Consider the following 22163-nt stretch of genomic DNA (forward strand, 5'->3'; position numbering starts at 1 on the left):
TTCTCATTAAATTGTATATTTAAACCAGAACAAAGATATTGTATGATAGCATCTCTATTTCCATTTGACTAAATTCATTTAGAATATACTGTCACTTTACAATAATAATTTGGATTTGGGTGTATGATATGTATTTCATAGTTATCTACCATATTGTTTACACCTTCTTGTTTCTGCAGATCTTGTGGAATCTCGAAATGGCAGGGTGGTGAAAGAATCCACTCCAGGTGGATTCTTTTACCACCCTGCCATTTTCGGAATCCACCGGGATACAGCATAAGTGTAAGCAGCGTAAGTGTAAGCTGCATCCCGGTGGATTCCGAAAATGGCAGGAAGGTGGATTCTTTCACCACTCTGCCATTTTCGGAATCCACTGGGATGCAGCGAAGGCAAACGGAGCATTCCAAAATGAATCAAAAACTCCCGCAATAAGTATAAAAAAAATGAACCGCACGCAATAAGTATGAAAAAAAACACCTAACCGCCCGCAATAAGTATTACAAAAAAAAACCTAAGCGCCCGCAATAAGTATTTACAAATAAAAAAAAAACTGCCCGTACAAATTATTAAGAAATAAATAAACTAACCGCCCGCATGAAGTATTAAGAAAAAAAACAACTACCTAATAAAATTATTAACCCCAAAATCTGCATACCCCAAAATTGCAAACTACCTAATACATCTATTAACCGCTAATCCGCCAACCCCCCACGCATTAAACCTAATTTACCTATTAACTCCTACACTGCCAACCCCCCAATGCAAACAACTAATTTAATTAATAAACCTCTTAACCTAACACCCCCTAAATTAACCCCTTAATTATAATAAAAATAAATTACTACATTACAATAAAAAATACAAAAAAATTATATTACATTAATCTAATTACAGAAAATAAAAAAACGCTAACATTACAAAAAATAATAAACAACACTATCCAAAATAAAAAAGCTAAACTTAATCCCTATGAAAATAAAAAAGCCCCCTCAAAATAAAACCCCCACTAATCTAATGCTAAACTACCAATAGCCCTTAAAAGGGCTTTTTGTAGGGCATTTACCTAAGTTAAACAGCTCTTTTACATTACAAATAAACCAAGTCCCCCCTAACAGTAAAAACCCCACACCCAACCTACCAAACCCCCCAAAATAAAAAAAAACTAACACTAATAAACCTAATCTACCCATTGCACTAAAAAAGGGCATTTGTATGGGCATTGCCCTTAAAAGGGCATTCAGCACTTTTTCACTGCCCTTTAAAGGGCATTCAGCTTTTTTTAAATTTGCCCCAAAAAAACCCTAATCTAAAAAAATAACCCCCCCCCCAAAAAAAAGAACCACTAAAGCCCCAAATAGGTACTCACGGTTTCAGAAGTCCGGCGGAGAAGGTCTCCTTCTAGGCGGCTCCATCATCTTAATCCACAGCAAAGGCGGAGGTCCGGAGCCGTCTTCTCAGAAGTGGCGATCCTCAGTGGCAGTCATCGTCGGCAGCGGCGCTCCTCGGAGAAGGCTCCTCTTCATGCGATCGTCTGCCGCACACTGAAGAAAGAATTCAAGGCTTATCAACTAGTACCAAATAAAAATAATCTATGTGTTAACAGATGTGTATGTGCAATATGTATGTGTATGTGCAAACTGCTGTTTGTGTGCAGTATATGTAGTATTTTTATCGAATATATATATTCAAAAACACAATTTTGGCAGTCAAATCTACCCTGCCCGTCCCTCTCAGTAAGGTTGTAGCTACACATCTAAAATCTATTTAATTAAAATGGGTGTTGTTCAAATAGAAATAAACATTTCTTCTATTTTAATTTCAAATTTGTACTATTATACATGTGTGTGTGTATATATATATATATATATATTTCTGTGTGTATATATATATATATATAAATATATATATATATTTGTGTGTATCTATATATATATATATATATATACATATATACAGGGGTATACAGTATATATATATATATATATATATATATATATATATATATATATGTGTATGTATGTGTATATGTATATATATATATATATATATATATACACACACAGGCATATATATGTGGGTGTGCATATACTGTATATATGTATATATATATATATATATATCTAAAAGAAAAAAAGAAAAAGAAAGCGCACAAAGGCACCTACATAGTGCAAATCAATTTAATAATACAATGAAACAATTATATGTTAAAACAGTTCCCCCGTAGGGTGTCTACTCACAAGAGTCAACCTCAAACTTGTGAGATATGTATAAACATGTAGATTGAAGTATCACTCAGGACAGCTTGCTCTATGTGTTTGGTCCAAGGAGTAAGGACAGTGAATCTCACTACCGGGTGTCACTATTGTTCCAAGAAATCTTGACAGCTCTTTCCCCGGTTTTGTTAAGTTACTCATGTCCACTCTGGCAAAAAAATTTCTTTGCTCAGTGCAATTCTCGCAAACAAATTGTCTGTAGAGTTCACCAACAGCTGATCGCTGTTTAGCTGTTCCGCAACGACAGACGCAAGGTGGGCCTGGCCTTACGCGTTTCGCGGTTACGTCACCGCTTCGTCAGAGGAATATCCACGCCCACTGGAAAGTTCCCTTAAATGCGTTCACATTCAGTATAGACCGCCCACCTTAGCGTGTCATTGAAACCCGGTAATGAATGTTAATAATCCTGTTGATAATGCGTGTTCATGATCATATTACGTTATATGCTGATCATATCTGTTTACACATTAAGGAAAGTATGAGCTAACCACAAGTGTCATAGAACTAAAAGAATATAATATAATCTAAAATATCCATAAATGTCTTATTTTAAAAATCTAAATGTCCAATTGTAATAAACAATTCATAAAAAACAGACAAAAATTAATCACAGATGTAAAAAACAACAACAAATTTTTTAAAAAAGAAAACAAAACAACACAACATTCAATCATTGATTTAAGTTATGTTTATAATTGATATTCCCATAAATACATAATTAAAAATGTACATATATATATTAATTTGATTCATGATACATAATGTATCTAGGGGTTGCGTAAGTAATTTCATACTGAGGTGAATCTTTAAATAAAGGATAAAAAGAGATAGTGAAGTTCTAAAACTATAAATATTTTAATCTAATAAAAATGCCTGTATATCTACCTCCCTATTTAGACCATATGGTTCTAAAGTCTTAAGAGTATGAATCCAATAGGTCTCACGTTTACGTAACTGTAGTAGTCTATTACCCCTTCTTTTGTCCAGAACCACTTGTTCTATTGCTTTAAATTTAAGACCTTCAGGGTTACTTTGGTGTACATCCCTGAAATGGTCATATACGCCGTGGGAGACATCTCCAGAGGTGATGTTATTTAAATGTTCATTTATTCTTCTTTTGAGAGTACGTTTAGTTCTCCCCAAATACTGTTTCCCACAGCTGCATTCAAGGATGTACACCACAAATTTAGACTGACAATTCAGAAAGGATTTGATAGGGAAACATTTATTATTTGTGTTTGATTTTACTTCTTTATTTTCTGGATCAGTATATTGACATACATTACAATTTTTTCTCTTACATTTATAAAACCCTTTATGTTGATCTGTTAACCAGGATTTATTGGTTTTAATTTCTCTCAAAGTGCTAGGTGCTAATATAGTTTTTATTGATCTATTTTTCTTGAAGACAACTTTTGGTTTGTCCTCCAATAATTCTTTCAATACTGGATCTTCTTTTAGGACATACCAGTATCTACGAATGATTTTTTCTATTTCATTAGCCGAGTTATTGTATTTAGTTAAAAATAAATTATTTCTCCTCTGTGCTGATGAAATTTTTCTGTTTTCATTGCCTTTTAGGAGAATTTTTCTGTCTAATTCTCTCGTTTTGTTCAAACTCTGTTCAATAACTTCAGTAGGATAGCCCTTAGCTACAAATTTCGTTACTAATTCTTTAGCTTCTAATTCAAAGGCCTCTGGTTTGGTGCAATTCCTTTTTACCCTTTGAAATTGCCCATAGGGTATGTTGTTCACCCATTTTTTGTGGTGACAACTTCTTGCATGTAAATAACTGTTGGAATCGGTCTGTTTTTTATATAGTGTAGTAATAACTCTCTTTCCCTCATGTTGCAAAGTTATATCTAAAAAATCAATTTTAATTTTGTTACTATTGTGGGTGAACTTTAAATTCTTGTTATTAGAATTAAGATAGACAATAAATGCTTCTAGTGATTCTGCATCACCTCTCCAGATGACAATAACGTCATCTATAAATCTCCGCCAGAGAATGATGTTATTTTTGAAGGGGTTGTTACTCCAAATATATTGGTCTTCCCAACACCCCATATATAAGTTGGCATAATTGGGTGCAAATTTGGTACCCATTGCCGTACCGCTAAGTTGGACAAAGTATTCTTTATCAAAGAGAAAATAGTTTTTGGTCAAAATAAAGTTTATTGCCTCCAATAGAAACCATACTTTAGCTTCCGGCAGATGTTCATGTTTTTAAAAAAAATATTCAATACTCTCAATCCCTTCTTTATGGGGTATGCTGGTATATAATGCAGTGACATCTAATGTCAACCATATAAATTCTTCCTTCCATTCAACCCCCTCCATTATATTTAAAACATGCAAAGTATCCCTAATATAAGATTGTAATGTTGTCACCATTGGTTTTAAATAAAAATCTACATATTCGGATAGTTTGCAAGTCAGAGAATCAATTCCCAAAATAATTGGCCGACCTGGGGGTACTTTTTGATCTTTATGTATCTTTGGTAGATAATAAAAGGTCGCTACCCTGCAGTTTTCATTATACAAGAACATTTTCTCATCCACAGTGATTGCCCCCAGTGTCTTAGCTTTGTTTAATAGTTCGAACAGAATTTTAATGTAATCATGGGTAGGATCTCTAGATAATTTTTTATAAGTTTCTTTATCGTTTAAAATTCTAGATGATTATTTTAAGTAATCAACTCTGTTTAGGATCACTATACTTCCTCCCTTATCCGCTTCTCTTATGATGATTTCATTATCTCTTGACAGATTTTTCAAAGCTTTTAATTCATGTTCGTTTAGATTCTGTTTGTCTTTTCTTACATTATTGCTATTTTTTTCACATAAGTTTGTTAGATCTTTTTCCACCAATTTTTGGAATACTGGAATATAATTCCCTTGTGAATGTAGTGGATAAAAAAAATCGATTTTGGTTTGAAACCACTCTGTATCCCATGTGAACCTTCAATTTCCAAGGTTTCCAACAAGGACAGAGTGCATTTATCCAGACCTGTTTTCCAACTACTGTCACCTTCCGTGTTAGATTCTAAAGATATCAGATTGGTTAATGATTCCCAATCTTCAACCTTTAGGTTCATATTATCTTTATTCTTAAGTTTTGCTCTTTCAAAATGGCGTGTTAGAGTTAATTTTCGAATAAATTTATTCAAATCTATGAATAACTCAAATGAGTTTGGGTTCTCAGATGGAGAAAAGGAAAGACCTTTTTGAAGTAGACTTAATTCTGCTGGAGTTAATTTCTTATCTGATAGGTTAAATATTTTAGTTTTTTCTTTATTTAACATTATTTTCTTCTCTTTATTTCGTATATTTCGTCCCCCTCGCTTTCCTCGTCTGATTCTATGGGTCTTTTTTGTCTTGTATAAAAGTGAGTGATTGGTACATTTCCTTTTTCCACTATTTGTGGTTTTGTTAATTTCCCGGATTTTCCTAAAAAAGAGGCATTATTTTTGCTTTTTCCTGACCTATTATTCTCATGACTACTGTTTGTTGTCTGTGGGTCCGGAAAATATTTAGAGGAGGTAGGTTCCTCTCTGTCCTCTCTCTCATGTGTCACTATCACTGGTTTTGAATTCTGGTTAGAGTTTTTTTTATTATTATAAAAGTTCTGAGCTTTTTTATAGCCTCTTTTTGGTTGACCATTAATATATCTATGATCATCCCTTCTTTCATTTGAAGTATTCTCCTTATATACATGTTCAGGGTAATAGTTATAATTATAATTGTTAGACTCCTTCCTACGCCAATTGTGAGAATTTGCCTTAGGGCCCTGAGGATAATAAAAACCCTCATTCTTTGATTTATTGTTCTTGTAATACCTAGGTTGTTGGTTTGGAGCCTTTATAAAGCTTCTTTTTCTATTTGGATATTCAGTTCTTATGGGAGTGTTTGTGCTTTTTGTCTTTAAAAAAACCTTTTCCATATCATTCACCCCGTCTATATTTAATTCCTGTTCTGTTTCTTGATTACTCTCTTCTAGTAATTCTGTATAATCTCTCTTAAATTTTTTATTTTTCCTATATTCAATTTCTTTTTCATAATTTTGTACTCTTTGTTTAGTTTCTTTGTTAATTTCGTCATATAAAGCATCTTCCCTAAATGGTTCTAATTCACCTCTAATTTTATTAATCTCCTCCATTACTTTAGTCAATTTCATGTCCCTATATCTGATAAGGATATCTATAAATTTATTTGAGCAATCCGTTAGGGCTTGTTCCCATTCCAAATGGTATTCTACATCAGCTAAATCAAAAATAGCTGTTTTGGACATACGCAACCCCTTAGGTATTATATTCTTTTTAATGTATTTTTTTTAAATTCTTTTGTCATAATAATGATTAATTTGTAATTTACTCAATTTTTCCAATTTCTGAAATAATTCCCTGGGATCCACAGTCTCTACACTTAGATCATCTTCTTCATCAGAAATAGAATCATTTCTTTTTGTATTAAAATAATCTCCATAGTAAAAAGTAGTCATTTTATTAGTTTATAAAGTGCTGCTGTTCTGATTGAGATAAAAAATAACAAATAAGGCAAAAAAACGTGTATGAGAAAGAGTAAAAACCCTTACTTCAAAACACTGAACTGCGCTCTAAAATAAACCTCTTAATAACAAATTTTTTAAAAATATTGAAACACTACACTGTGTATGCTTAATATATCTACAATATTGGAATAAAGCCAAAGTTTAAAAATTCAAAATTTCATAAAAGCGTGCAATGAAATATTACAATTTTATAAAAACAAGCAACAAGATATCCCAATGTATCTGGCAAGATTAAATATTTATATAAAAAAGGATAAGTTTAATTTGATCTCACGTAATAGTGCAGATCGATTGTAGGTGTTGGCTGCTGTATCTTAATAATCCTCCGGAATCTCACGGAGTAAGGTAGAAATCTAAAAGCAAAAAAGAAAAAGAAAGCGCACAAAGGCACCTACATAGTTGTTCATTTATTCTTCTTTTGAGAGTACGTTTAGTTCTCCCCAAATACTGTTTCCCACAGCTGCATTCAAGGATGTACACCACAAATTTAGACTGACAATTCAGAAAGTATTTGATAGGGAAACATTTATTATTTGTGTTTGATTTTACTTCTTTATTTTCTGGATCAGTATATTGACATACATTACAATTTTTTCTCTTACATTTATAAAACCCTTTATGTTGATCTGTTAACCAGGATTTATTGGTTTTAATTTCTCTCAAAGTGCTAGGTGCTAATATAGTTTTTATTGATCTATTTTTCTTGAAGACAACTTTTGGTTTGTCCTCCAATAATTCTTTCAATACTGGATCTTCTTTTAGGACATACCAGTATCTACGAATGATTTTTTCTATTTCATTAGCCGAGTTATTGTATTTAGTTAAAAATAAATTATTTCTCCTCTGTGCTGATGAAATTTTTCTGTTTTCATTGCCTTTTAGGAGAATTTTTCTGTCTAATTCTCTCGTTTTGTTCAAACTCTGTTCAATAACTTCAGTAGGATAGCCCTTAGCTACAAATTTCGTTACTAATTCTTTAGCTTCTAATTCAAAGGCCTCTGGTTTGGTGCAATTCCTTTTTACCCTGTGGGAAACAGTATTTGGGGAGAACTAAACGTACTCTCAAAAGAAGAATAAATGAACATTTAAATAACATCACCTCTGGAGATGTCTCCCACGGCGTATATGACCATTTCAGGGATGTACACCAAAGTAACCCTGAAGGTCTTAAATTTAAAGCAATAGAACAAGTGGTTCTGGACAAATGAAGGGGTAATAGACTACTACAGTTACGTAAATGTGAGACCTATTGGATTCATACTCTTAAGACTTTAGAACCATATGGTCTAAGTAGGGAGGTATATATACAGGCATTTTTATTAGATTAAAATATTTATAGTTTTAGAACTTCACTATCTCTTTTTATCCTTTATTTAAAGATTCACCTCAGTATGAAATTACTTACGCAACCCCTAGATACATTATGTATCATGAATCAAATTAATATATATATGTACATTTTTAATTATGTATTTATGGGAATATCAATTATAAACATAACTTAAATCAATGATTGAATGTTGTGTTGTTTTGTTTTCTTTTTAAAAAAATTTGTTGTTGTTTTTTACATCTGTGATTAATTTTTGTCTGTTAATAAATCAAAGAATAATAAATCAAAGAATGAGGGTTTTTATTATCCTCAGGGCCCTAAGGCAAATTCTCACAATTGGCGTAGGAAGGAGTCTAACAATTATAATTATAGCTATTACCCTGAACATGTATATAAGGAGAATACTTCAAATGAAAGAAGGGATGATCATAGATATATTAATGGTCAACCAAAAAGAGGCTATAAAAAAGCTCAGAACTTTTATAATAATAAAAAAAACTCTAACCAGAATTCAAAACCAGTTATAGTGACACATGAGAGAGAGGACAGAGAGGAACCTACCTCCTCTAAATATTTTCCGGACCCACAGACAACAAACAGTAGTCATGAGAATAATAGGTCAGGAAAAAGCAAAAATAATGCCTCTTTTTTAGGAAAATCCGGGAAATTAACAAAACCACAAATAGTGGAAAAAGGAAATGTACCAATCACTCACTTTTATACAAGACAAAAAAGACCCATAGAATCAGACGAGGAAAGCGAGGGGGACGAAATATACGAAATAAAGAGAAGAAAATAATGTTAAATAAAGAAAAAACTAAAATATTTAACCTATCAGATAAGAAATTAACTCCAGCAGAATTAAGTCTACTTCAAAAAGGTCTTTCCTTTTCTCCATCTGAGAACCCAAACTCATTTGAGTTATTCATAGATTTGAATAAATTTATTCGAAAATTAACTCTAACACGCCATTTTGAAAGAGCAAAACTTAAGAATAAAGATAATATGAACCTAAAGGTTGAAGATTGGGAATCATTAACCAATCTGATATCTTTAGAATCTAACACGGAAGGTGACAGTAGTTGGAAAACAGGTCTGGATAAATGCACTCTGTCCTTGTTGGAAACCTTGGAAATTGAAGGTTCACATGGGATACAGAGTGGTTTCAAACCAAAATCGATTTTTTTTATCCACTACATTCACAAGGGAATTATATTCCAGTATTCCAAAAATTGGTGGAAAAAGATCTAACAAACTTATGTGAAAAAAATAGCAATAATGTAAGAAAAGACAAACAGAATCTAAACGAACATGAATTAAAAGCTTTGAAAAATCTGTCAAGAGATAATGAAATCATCATAAGAGAAGCGGATAAGGGAGGAAGTATAGTGATCCTAAACAGAGTTGATTACTTAAAATAATCATCTAGAATTTTAAACGATAAAGAAACTTATAAAAAATTATCTAGAGATCCTACCCATGATTACATTAAAATTCTGTTCGAACTATTAAACAAAGCTAAGACACTGGGGGCAATCACTGTGGATGAGAAAATGTTCTTGTATAATGAAAACTGCAGGGTAGCGACCTTTTATTATCTACCAAAGATACATAAAGATCAAAAAGTACCCCCAGGTCGGCCAATTATTTTGGGAATTGATTCTCTGACTTGCAAACTATCCGAATATGTAGATTTTTATTTAAAACCAATGGTGACAACATTACAATCTTATATTAGGGATACTTTGCATGTGTTAAATATAATGGAGGGGGTTGAATGGAAGGAAGAATTTATATGGTTGACATTAGATGTCACTGCATTATATACCAGCATACCCCATAAAGAAGGGATTGAGAGTATTGAATATTTTTTTTAAAAACATGAACATCTGCCGGAAGCTAAAGTATGGTTTCTATTGGAGGCAATAAACTTTATTTTGACCAAAAACTATTTTCTCTTTGATAAAGAATACTTTGTCCAACTTAGCGGTACGGCAATGGGTACCAAATTTGCACCCAATTATGCCAACTTATATATGGGGTGTTGGGAAGACCAATATATTTGGAGTAACAACCCCTTCAAAAATAACATCATTCTCTGGCGGAGATTTATAGATGACGTTATTGTCATCTGGAGAGGTGATGCAGAATCACTAGAAGCATTTATTGTCTATCTTAATTCTAATAACAAGAATTTAAAGTTCACCCACAATAGTAACAAAATTAAAATTGATTTTTTAGATATAACTTTGCAACATGAGGGAAAGAGAGTTATTACTACACTATATAAAAAACAGACCGATTCCAACAGTTATTTACATGCAAGAAGTTGTCACCACAAAAAATGGGTGAACAACATACCCTATGGGCAATTTCAAAGGGTAAAAAGGAATTGCACCAAACCAGAGGCCTTTGAATTAGAAGCTAAAGAATTAGTAACGAAATTTGTAGCTAAGGGCTATCCTACTGAAGTTATTGAACAGAGTTTGAACAAAACGAGAGAATTAGACAGAAAAATTCTCCTAAAAGGCAATGAAAACAGAAAAATTTCATCAGCACAGAGGAGAAATAATTTATTTTTAACTAAATACAATAACTCGGCTAATGAAATAGAAAAAATCATTCGTAGATACTGGTATGTCCTAAAACAAGATCCAGTATTGAAAGAATTATTGGAGGACAAACCAAAAGTTGTCTTCAAGAAAAATAGATCAATAAAAACTATATTAGCACCTAGCACTTTGAGAGAAATTAAAACCAATAAATCCTTGTTAACACATCAACATAAAGGGTTTTATAAATGTAAGAGAAAAAATTGTAATGTATGTCAATATACTGATCCAGAAAATAAAGAAGTAAAATCAAACACAAATAATAAATGTTTCCCTATCAAATCCTTTCTGAATTGTCAGTCTAAATTTGTGGTGTACATCCTTGAATGCAGCTGTGGGAAACAGTTTTTGGGGAGAACTAAACGTACTCTCAAAAGAAGAATAAATGAACATTTAAATAACATCACCTCTGGAGATGTCTCCCACGGCGTATATGACCATTTCAGGGATGTACACCAAAGTAACCCTGAAGGTCTTAAATTTAAAGCAATAGAACAAGTGGTTCTGGACAAAAGAAGGGGTAATAGACTACTACAGTTACGTAAACGTGAGACCTATTGGATTCATACTCTTAAGACTTTAGAACCATATGGTCTAAATAGGGAGGTAGATATACAGGCATTTTTATTAGATTAAAATATTTATAGTTTTAGAACTTCACTATCTCTTTTTATCCTTTATTTAAAGATTCACCTCAGTATGAAATTACTTACGCAACCCCTAGATACATTATGTATCATGAATCAAATTAATATATATATGTACATTTTTAATTATGTATTTATGGGAATATCAATTATAAACATAACTTAAATCAATGATTGAATGTTGTGTTGTTTTGTTTTCTTTTTAAAAAAATTTGTTGTTGTTTTTTACATCTGTGATTAATTTTTGTCTGTTTTTTATGAATTGTTTATTACAATTGGACATTTAGGCCTAGATTTGGAGTTTGGCGGTAGCCGTCAAAACCAGCGTTAGAGGCTCCTAACGCTGGTTTTGGCCGCCCGCTGGTATTTGGAGTCAGTGATTAAAGGGTCTAACGCTCACTTTTCAGCCGCAACTTTTCCATACCGCAGATCCCCCTACGCCATTTGCGTATCCTATATTTTCAATGGGATCTTTCTAACGCCGGTATTTAGAGTCGTTTCTGAAGTGAGCGTTAGAGCTCTAACGACAAAACTCCAGCCGCCTGAAAATAGCAGGAGTTAAGAGCTTTCTGGCTAACGCCGGTTTATAAAGCTCTTAACTACTGTATCCTAAAGTACACTAACACCCATAAACTACCTATGTACCCCTAAACCGAGCTCCCCCCACATCGCCGCCACTCGATTAAAATTTTTAACCCCTAATCTGCCGACCGCCACCTACGTTATACTTATGTACCCCTAATCTGCTGCCCCTAACCCCGCCGACCCCTGTATTACATTTATTAACCCCTAACCTGCCCCCCACAACATCACCGCCAGCTACTTAAAATAATTAACCCCTAATCTTCCGACCGCAAAGCGCCGCCACCTACGTTATCCCTATGTACCCCTAATCTGCTACCCCTAACACCGCCGACCCCTATATTATATTTATTAACCCCTAATCTGCCCCCCTCAACGTCGCCGACACCTGCCTACACTTATTAACCCCTAATCTGCCGAGCGGACCTGAGCGCTACTATAATAAAGTTATTAACCCCTAACCCGCCTCACTAACCCTATCATAAATAGTATTAACCCCCTAATCTGCCCTCCCTAACATCGCCGACACCTAACTTCAATTATTAACCCCTAATCTGCCGACCGGAGCTCACCGCTATTCTAATAAATGTATTAACCCCTAAAGCTAAGTCTAACCCTAACACTAACACCCCCCTAAGTTAAATATAATTTACATCTAACGAAATTAATTAACTCTTATTAAATAAATGATTCCTATTTAAAGCTAAATACTTACCTGTAAAATAAATCCTAATATAGCTACAATATAAATTATAATTATATTATAGCTATTTTAGGATTAATATTTATTTTACAGGCAACTTGGTATTTATTTTAACTAGGTACAATAGCTATTAAATAGTTAAGAACTATTTAATAGCTACCTAGTTAAAATAATAACAAATTTACCTGTAAAATAAATCCTAACCTAAGATATAATTAAACCTAACACTACCCTATCAATAAAATAATTAAATAAACTACCTACAATTACCTACAATTAACCTAACACTACACTATCAATAAATTAATTAAACACAATTGCTACAAATAAATACAATTAAATAAACTAGCTAAAGTACAAAAAATAAAAAAGAACTAAGTTACAAAAAATAAAAAAATATTTACAAACATAAGAAAAATATTACAACAATTTTAAACTAATTACACCTACTCTAAGCCCCCTAATAAAATAACAAAGCCCCCCAAAATAAAAAATTCCCTACCCTATTCTAAATTTAAAAAGTTACAAGCTCTTTTACCTTACCAGCCCTGAACAGGGCCCTTTGCGGGGCATGCCCCAAGAATTTCAGCTCTTTTGCCTGTAAAAGAATAAATACAATACCCCCCCCCAACATTACAACCCACCACCCACATACCCCTAATTACACCTACTCTAAGCCCCCTAATAAAATAACAAAGCCCCCCAAAATAAAAAATTCCCTACCCTATTCTAAATTAAAAAAGTTACAAGCTCTTTTACCTTACCAGCCCTGAACAGGGCCCTTTGCGGGGCATGCCCCAAGAATTTCAGCTCTTTTGCCTGTAAAAGAATAAATACAATACCCCCCCCCAACATTACAACCCACCACCCACATACCCCTAATCTAACCCACACCCCCCTTAAAGAAACCTAACACTAAGCCCCTGAAGATCTTCCTACCTTGTCTTCACCATACCAGGTTCACCGATCCGTCCTGGCTCCAACATCTTCATCCAACCCAAGCGGGGGTTGGCGATCCATCATCCGGTGCTGAAGAGGTCCAGAAGAGGCTCCAAAGTCTTCCTCCTATCCGGCAAGAAGAGGACATCCGGACCGGCAAACATCTTCTCCAAGCGGCATCTTCAATCTTCTTCCATCCGGTGCGGAGCGGGTCCATCTTGAAGCAGGCGACGCGGATCCATCCTCTTCTTCCGTTGTCTCCCGACTAATGACGGTTCCTTTAAGGGACGTCATCCAAGATGGCGTCCCTCGAATTCCGATTGGCTGATAGGATTCTATCAGCCAATCGGAATTAAGGTAGGAATTTTCTGATTGGCTGATGGAATCAGCCAATCAGAATCAAGTTCAATCCGATTGGCTGATCCAATCAGCCAATCAGATTGAGCTTGCATTCTATTGGCTGATCGGAGCAGCCAATAGAATGCGAGCTCAATCTGATTGGCTGATTGGATCAGCCAATCGGATTGAACTTGATTCTGATTGGCTGATTCCATCAGCCAATCAGAAAATTCCTACCTTAATTCCGATTGGCTGATAGAATCCTATCAGCCAATCGGAATGCGAGGGACGCCATCTTGGATTACGTCCCTTAAAGGAACCGTCATTCGTCGGGAGACAACGGAAGAAGAGGATGGATCCGCGTCGCCTGCTTCAAGATGGACCCGCTCCGCACCGGATGGAAGAAGATCGAAGATGCCGCTTGGAGAAGATGTTTGCCGGTCCGGATGTCCTCTTCTTGCCGGATAGGAGGAAGACTTTGGAGCCTCTTCTGGACCTCTTCAGCCACCGGATGATGGATCGCCAACCCCCGCTTGGGTTGGATGAAGATGTTGGAGCCAGGACGGATCGGTGATACCTGGATGGTGAAGACAAGGTAGGAAGATCTTCAGGGGCTTAGTGTTAGGTTTCTTTAAGGGGGGTGTGGGTTAGATTAGGGGTATGTGGGTGGTGGGTTGTAATGTTGGGGGGGGGTATGGTATGTTTTTTTTTACAGGCAAAAGAGCTGAAATCCTTGGGGCATGCCCCGCAAAGGGCCCTGTTCAGGGCTGGTAAGGTAAAAGAGCTTGTAACTTTTTTAATTTAGAATAGGGTAGGGAATTTTTTATTTTGGGGGGCTTTGTTATTTTATTAGGGGGCTTAGAGTAGGTGTAATTAGTTTAAAATTGTTGTAATATTTTTCTTATGTTTGTAAATATTTTTTTATTTTTTGTAACTTAGTTCTTTTTTATTTTTTGTACTTTAGCTAGTTTATTTAATTGTATTTATTTGTAGGAATTGTGTTTAATTAATTTATTGATAGTGTAGTGTTAGGTTAATTGTAGGTAATTGTAGGTAGTTTATTTAATTAATTTATTGATAGTGTAGTGTTAGGTTTAATTATATCTTAGGTTAGGATTTATTTTACAGGTAAATTTGTTATTATTTTAACTAGGTAACTATTAAATAGTTCTTAACTATTTAATAGCTATTGTACCTGGTTAAAATAATTAAAAAGTTGCCTGTAAAATAAATATTAATCCTAAAATAGCTATAATATAATTATAATTTATATTGTAGCTATATTAGGATTTATTTTACAGGTAAGTATTTAGCTTTAAATAGGAATAAGTTATTTAATAAGAGTTAATTTATTTCGTTAGATGTAAATTATATTTAACTTAGGGGGGTGTTAGTATTAGGGTTAGACTTAGCTTTAGGGGTTAATACATTTATTATAGTAGCGGTGAGGTCCGCTCGGCAGATTAGGGGTTAATAATTGAAGGTAGGTGTCGGCGATGTTAGGGAGGGCAGATTAGGGGTTAATACTGTTTATGATAGGGTTAGTGAGGCGGATTAGGGGTTAATAACTTTATTATAGTAGCGCTCAGGTCCGCTCGGCAGATTAGGAGTTAATAAGTGTAGGCAGGTGTCGGCGACGTTGAGGGGGGCAGATTAGGGGTTAATAAATATAATATAGGGGTCGGCGATGTTAGGGCAGCAGATTAGGGGTACATAGGGATAACATAGGTTGCAGCGGTTTACGGAGCGGCAGATTAGGGGTTAAAAAAAATATGCAGGGGTCAGCGATAGCGGGGGCGGCAGATTAGGGGTTAATAAGTGTAAGGCTAGGGGTGTTTAGACTCGGGGTACATGTTAGAGTGTTAGGTGCAGACGTACGAAGTGTTTCCCCATAGGAAACAATGGGGCTGCGTTAGGAGCTGAACGCTGCTTTTTTGCAGGTGTTAGGTTTTTTTTCAGCTCAAACAGCCCCATTGTTTCCTATGGGAGAATCGTGCACGAGCACGTTTTTGAGGCCGGCCGCGTCCGTAAGCAACTCTGGTATCGAGAGTTGCATTTGCGGTAAAAATGCTCTACGCTCCTTTTTTGGAGCCTAACGCAGCATTTGTTTAAACTCTTGATACCAGAGTTAAATTTATGGTGCGGCCAGAAAAAAGCCCGCGGAGCGTTAACAGCCCTTTTACCGCCAAACTCCAAATCTAGGCCTTAGATTTTTAAAATAAGACATTTATGGATATTTTAGATTATATTATATTCTTTTAGTTCTATGACACTTGTGGTTAGCTCATACTTTCCTTAATGTGTAAACAGATATGATCAGCATATAACGTAATATGATCATGAACACGCATTATCAACAGGATTATTAACATTCATTACCGGGTTTCAATGACACGCTAAGGTGGGCGGTCTATACTGAACGTGAATGCATTTAAGGGAACTTTCCAGTGGGCGTGGATATTCCTCTGACGAAGCGGTGACGTAACCGCGAAACGCGTAAGGCCACGCCCACCTTGCGTCTGTCGTTGCGGAACAGCTAAACAGCGATCAGCTGTTGGTGAACTCTACGGACAATTTGTTTGCGAGAATTGCACTGAGCAAAGAAATTTTTTTGCCAGAGTGGACGTGAGTAACTTAACAAAACCGGGGAAAGAGCTGTCAAGATTTCTTGGAACAATAGTGACACCCGGTAGTGAGATTCACTGTCCTTACTCCTTGGACCAAACACATAGAGCAAGCTGTCCTGAGTGATACTTCAATCTACATGTTTATACATACCTCACAAGTTTGAGGTTGACTTTTGTGAGTAGACACCCTACGGGGGAACTGTTTTAACATATAATTGTTTCATTGTATTATTAAATTGATTTGCACTATGTAGGTGCCTTTGTGCGCTTTCTTTTTCTTTTTTGCTTTTAGATTTCTACCTTACTCCGTGAGATTCCGGAGGATTATTAAGATACAGCAGCCAACACCTACAATCGATCTGCACTATTATGTGGGATCAAATTAAACTTATCCTTTTTTATATAAATATTTAATCTTGCCAGATACATTGGGATATCTTGTTGCTTGTTTTTATAAAATTGTAATATTTCATTGCAAGCTTTTATGAAATTTTGAATTTTTAAACTTTGGCTTTATTCCAATATTGTAGATATATTAAGCATACACAGTGTAGTATTTCAATATTTTAAAAAAAATTGTTATTAAGAGGTTTATTTTAGAGCGCAGTTCAGTGTTTTGAAGGAAGGGTTTTTACTCTTTCTCATACACGTTTTTTTGCCTTATATATATATATATATATATATGTGTGTATGTATACATATATATATATATATATATATATATATATATATATATATATATATATATATATATATATATATGACAAAGGTGGAGGTAGAGATAGCGCTGAAAAAGAGAGGATCCTGGAAAGAAAATATATATATATATAAAAAATGGAAAAAAATACTTGCCCAAATGTAAGGCAGGTATAAATAATGTGCAAATTAGATTATGTATGCACGTGGAGAGTATGTGTATATATATATATATATATATATATGCTAATAGCTAGGATATCAAAGTAATACACATATAAATATAAATACAATAATATAGACAATGAGGAATGATAGTCCAATATGTCATATATAATAAATGCAATCACACCACGAGTGTCCGGTAGGTATAGCACTTACTAGAACAGACCTCAATCATATGAGGTAAGTTGCCGCATCTATAAGTGGGGGACCTCCGGTAATTTCAGGTGGAGACGACTGGAGACAAGATGTGTGTACTCTTCTCACCTTGGAGTATAGCATATAGAACCAGGAAGAGGCTTGTTAGTGTTCCCTCCGTGTATCCAGTGGGTAATGCAGAGTGGGAAACAAAGAAAGAGCACATAGTGTAATACAGTTTATTAAATGTAAAAAAAGACAAATGGCCACTCACATTAAAAATCCTCAAACATATGAGGTATGCATAAAACACTTAGAATATGTCTGTACACCACGGTATATCAATCAGATGCTTCAGGTACTTCTAAATAAGCTGAGTACCAGTCCAGAGAATAACCATTTCTCCAAACACAAGTAAGTAGTTTGAAACATCACAAAAAAGTCGCTAAATAGTCTGCAACTAAAATAATACTCAAACTTCAAATAAGAGTGCTAGTGTAGTTATGTACAGTCTCAGACGTTGTCCCTTACGCGTTTCGAAGGTTGTATTGACCTTCTTCTTCAGAGGTTTTTTTTTGGCATTCCAAAAAAAAACTAACATTACTATAATAAGAAAAGAAAAGAAACGGAAAAAAAACCTAAATGACAAATTTAAAAACCCTAACACTACGAAAAAAATAAAACAAATATAACATTACCAAAAGAAAAAAAACTAAAATTATGAAAAATAATAAAAGAATTACTAAAAATAATAAAAATTAAACTTAATCTAATACCCCTATAAAAACAAAAAAAACACCCCAAAATAAAAACACCCCCTAACCTAAAAAAAAACTACCAATACCCCTTAAAAGGGCCTTTTGAAGGGCATTGTCCTAAGTTAAACAGTTCTTTTACATCAAAAAATGACAAAGTCCCCCCTAACAGTAAAACCCCCTACCCAACCAACCACCTAAAATAAAAAAAACGAAGCTACCCATTGCCCCTAAAGGGGCATTCATATGGGCATTGCCCTTAAAAGGGCATTTAGCTCTTTTACTGCCAATTAAAATAAAATAAAAAAGCCCGAACCCAAAAAAAAAAAAAAAAAACCTGTCTATCCCCCAAATAGGTAGTCACCGTTCCTGAAGTCCGGCGGAGAAGGTCTTCTTCGAGGCAGTGAAGGTCTTCTTCCAGGTGGCGCTATTTTCATCCAGCGCGGGACCTCTACTATCGTCATCCATGGCGAAGGTGGTGCGGAGAGGAGGTGACCGTGGAACAGGACCGGCGACCACCGAGCTATCCAGCGTGGAGGATCCTCTTCATGCATTCGATGCTGCACACTGAAGATTGAATGCAAGGTACCCCTTTTATATTGGGGTACCGTTGCATTCCTATTGGCTGAAAAATTCAAATCAGCCAATAGGATAAGAGCTGCTTAATCCTATTGGCTGATTTGAACAGCATTTATCGATGTGCGGCGGACATGATCGCTACAGCGGATCATGTACGTCCGCACATTGTTAATTCGTCCTCCACGTGCGTGAGCACAATGTTATTTATATAAAACACATGAACTAACGCCCTCTAGCTGTTAAAAACTGTCCAATGCATTCAGATAAGAGGTGGCCTTCAAGAGCTTAGAAATTAGCATATGAGCCTACGTGGGTTTAGCTTTCAACTAAGAATACCAAGTGAAAAATTTGATGATAAAAGTAAATTGGAAAGTTGCTTAAAATTATATGCACCTGGGGGCATATTGTGGTTCCAGAGGAGGAGCTAAGCGCAAGCTGCTGAGTGTTTGCACTCCAGTCCCACAGCTGTTGGCGGAGTTTCCCCGTGCCTTGCCCTGAATCTGTAGCAGCTACCTGGACAGCCTGTCCCACCGCTACCGGAACCCCTGCAGTGGAAATTTAACCCATTGCATTGACTTACTGTCAGCTTGGAAGGTCCTGAACCCCAGAGTAACTTGGGGTGAATCTCACAGAACTTTTCTGCACTTGTCTTTCCCTCCTCTCACACCAGTGCTGCGTGAGAGGAGGTGAGCACCACACAAGCTTGTTATTCACACGGGTACTGTTAATTCTGCGGGATCTACAGAAACCCCCAGCACTTCTCTCTCCCTCCTCTCCCACTGGTGCTGCACGAGAGGAGGTGAGCACCAAACCAGCTGTGTTATCTACCTGGAAAAGAAATGGAGTGAACCAAGTGCAGGTAGTGCAGCCTTATGCTTACTCTCAGGAAAGTCCCCTAGCGGACTAAAAATAAGCAAAATACAAAGGGGGAGGAAGAGAGTATGCACTAAATAGCTAAAAAGACTTTTAGGCTATAACATTTATGACAGTTTATAACAGTATTTATTAATAATAAGTTAACCTAGTAAAAAATTATAAATTGATTAAGAATAGCATGGATCCATGAATAAAATCAATCAATACAATAAAATAAAGTAAAAAGGCTATAATCGGCCAGATGATGAGCCAAATAAAAAATATTGAACAAATAAGGTATTATCAATGTTACCAATGTGTAGTGAGACAAAGAATGTGGCCAATGTGAAATGTGACAACAAAATGGTGTTAACAATCGAAGTCCAAATAAAGTCCAAAAATAATGTCCAAAATTATCTCCAAATAAAAGTTTAGTGAAACTTGAGTGTGGTTAATCCTCCTTCAAAGTGTCGTGGAGATGTGCTGGGTAAGATATATATACTCCAAATGTAAACGTGATCCAAAATTACAAAGGAGTTAAAAAAATATGTGTATAAAAACGAAAACACAGAAAAAACTAAATTAAAAATTAAAAAATGCAGAAAAAAATCCAAAAAAAAATCAACAGTGGTTATGCAAAAATGTGAAGAAATGCTGATGAACAAATATCCAAAAAATAAATATCCAAAATATAAAAAACAACAATGAACCTGTAAAAAATAAGAAAGAACAATAGTGCAAAACCGTTTGTACACAGTAGATTAAGATTGAAAATAAGCTCACCAGTATGTCAACGCGTTTCGGCCTTAGTTAGGCCTTTCTCATGACTATACTGTGATGTAGTGCCTGGGAGCTTATATAGGGTGACTGTGAACTAATTGAGGCTATCTTGGCGCCAAAATATTTGGCCCGCCCCTTCCTGTTAATCCCGGTGGTTCTTGGGAAATTTGCTATTGACGTATAATTGCTTTGTTATTTCTATTCTTAATTCCTTCGTACCATTATATTTTAATTATCCATAATTAAATGTTCCCTTTTAAGCATAATGATATGCTTCCTTTAAGTATTATGTGCAAGTTTCCCCCAGATCGTTGTAAGTCCATCTAGAAACTTACAGTTCTTTATTTTGGTTCCGGGTCATCTTTGCCGATACTGGTTTTGCAGTCTATTGTGTCACTTCCGGTTTTGTAGTGACCAGATATGACGCTACTTCCGGATTTCGTGACACCGGGTGTTTACATCTGCCTGGAATTACGATAGGGACTATAGCATATTGGAATGTGCATGTCTTGCAAACCAGATAAACATCTGCCTGGAATTACGATCAAGACTATAGGAAATCAGAATGTGTGCATGTCTTGCAGAACAAATGAATATCAATTGTAAATGGCGTTTGTAAATAAAAGCAATAATCCATTGTATAAAGTCTATGTATCTTCGGTAGTACGCATGTCTGTACAGAAGAGATCTGGATGGGAGCGTATTTTACAAGGCAGATCATCATATGATCAGGGCTGATATAAAAGGTTTTTATTGAAAATCGGACAGATCTTCTCTTAAAAACAAACAAACATCTAGAAGTATTCATGGTTAATTTACTGTTGTGTTAGATCCCAAAGAGGACATGAGGAGTTGGAATATCTCTATTTCTATTTTATATCTTGGCCCTGCCAAGAGTTGCACTGTTGTAGTCAGCTCTTGAGAAGGTGATCAACAAACAGCTGGACTCTTACATGCTAAGGGGGTTCAGGGGATAGCAATGGAGGAGAGGAACTGGCATAAAGAAAAGTTAGCATAGGTTGTATGCATCCCTGAATAGTAGAGTCTTTAGGGAGCACTTGAAGCTTTTAAAACTAGAAGAGAGTCTTGTGGAGCAAGGCAGAGAGTTCCACAAGATGGGAGCCAGTCTGGAGAAGTCCTGTAAACGGGATTGTGATGAGGTGACAAGAGAGGAGGAGAGTAGGAGGTCGTGAGCAGAGTGAAGGGGACGGGAGGGAGAGTATCTGGAGACAAGGTCTGAGATATAGGGGGGAGCAGTGCAGTTGAGGGCTTTGTATGTCAGAGTGAGAATTTTGTGTTTGATCCTAGAGGCAAGAGGAAGCCAGTGAAGAGATTGGCAGAGAGGTGAAGAGCGACTTGTAAGGAAGATGAGTCTGGCAAAGGCATTCATTAAGGATTGTAAAGGAGCTAGGCTGCAGGTGGGGAGACCAGAGAGGACAGAGTTGCAGTAATCGAGGCGGTAGAGGATGAGAGAGTGGATTAAAATCTTAGTTGTGTCTTGTGTAAGGAAGTGTCT

Source organism: Bombina bombina, chromosome 2 (assembly GCF_027579735.1).
Source record: "Bombina bombina isolate aBomBom1 chromosome 2, aBomBom1.pri, whole genome shotgun sequence".
NCBI classification, from domain to species: Eukaryota; Metazoa; Chordata; class Amphibia; order Anura; family Bombinatoridae; genus Bombina; species Bombina bombina.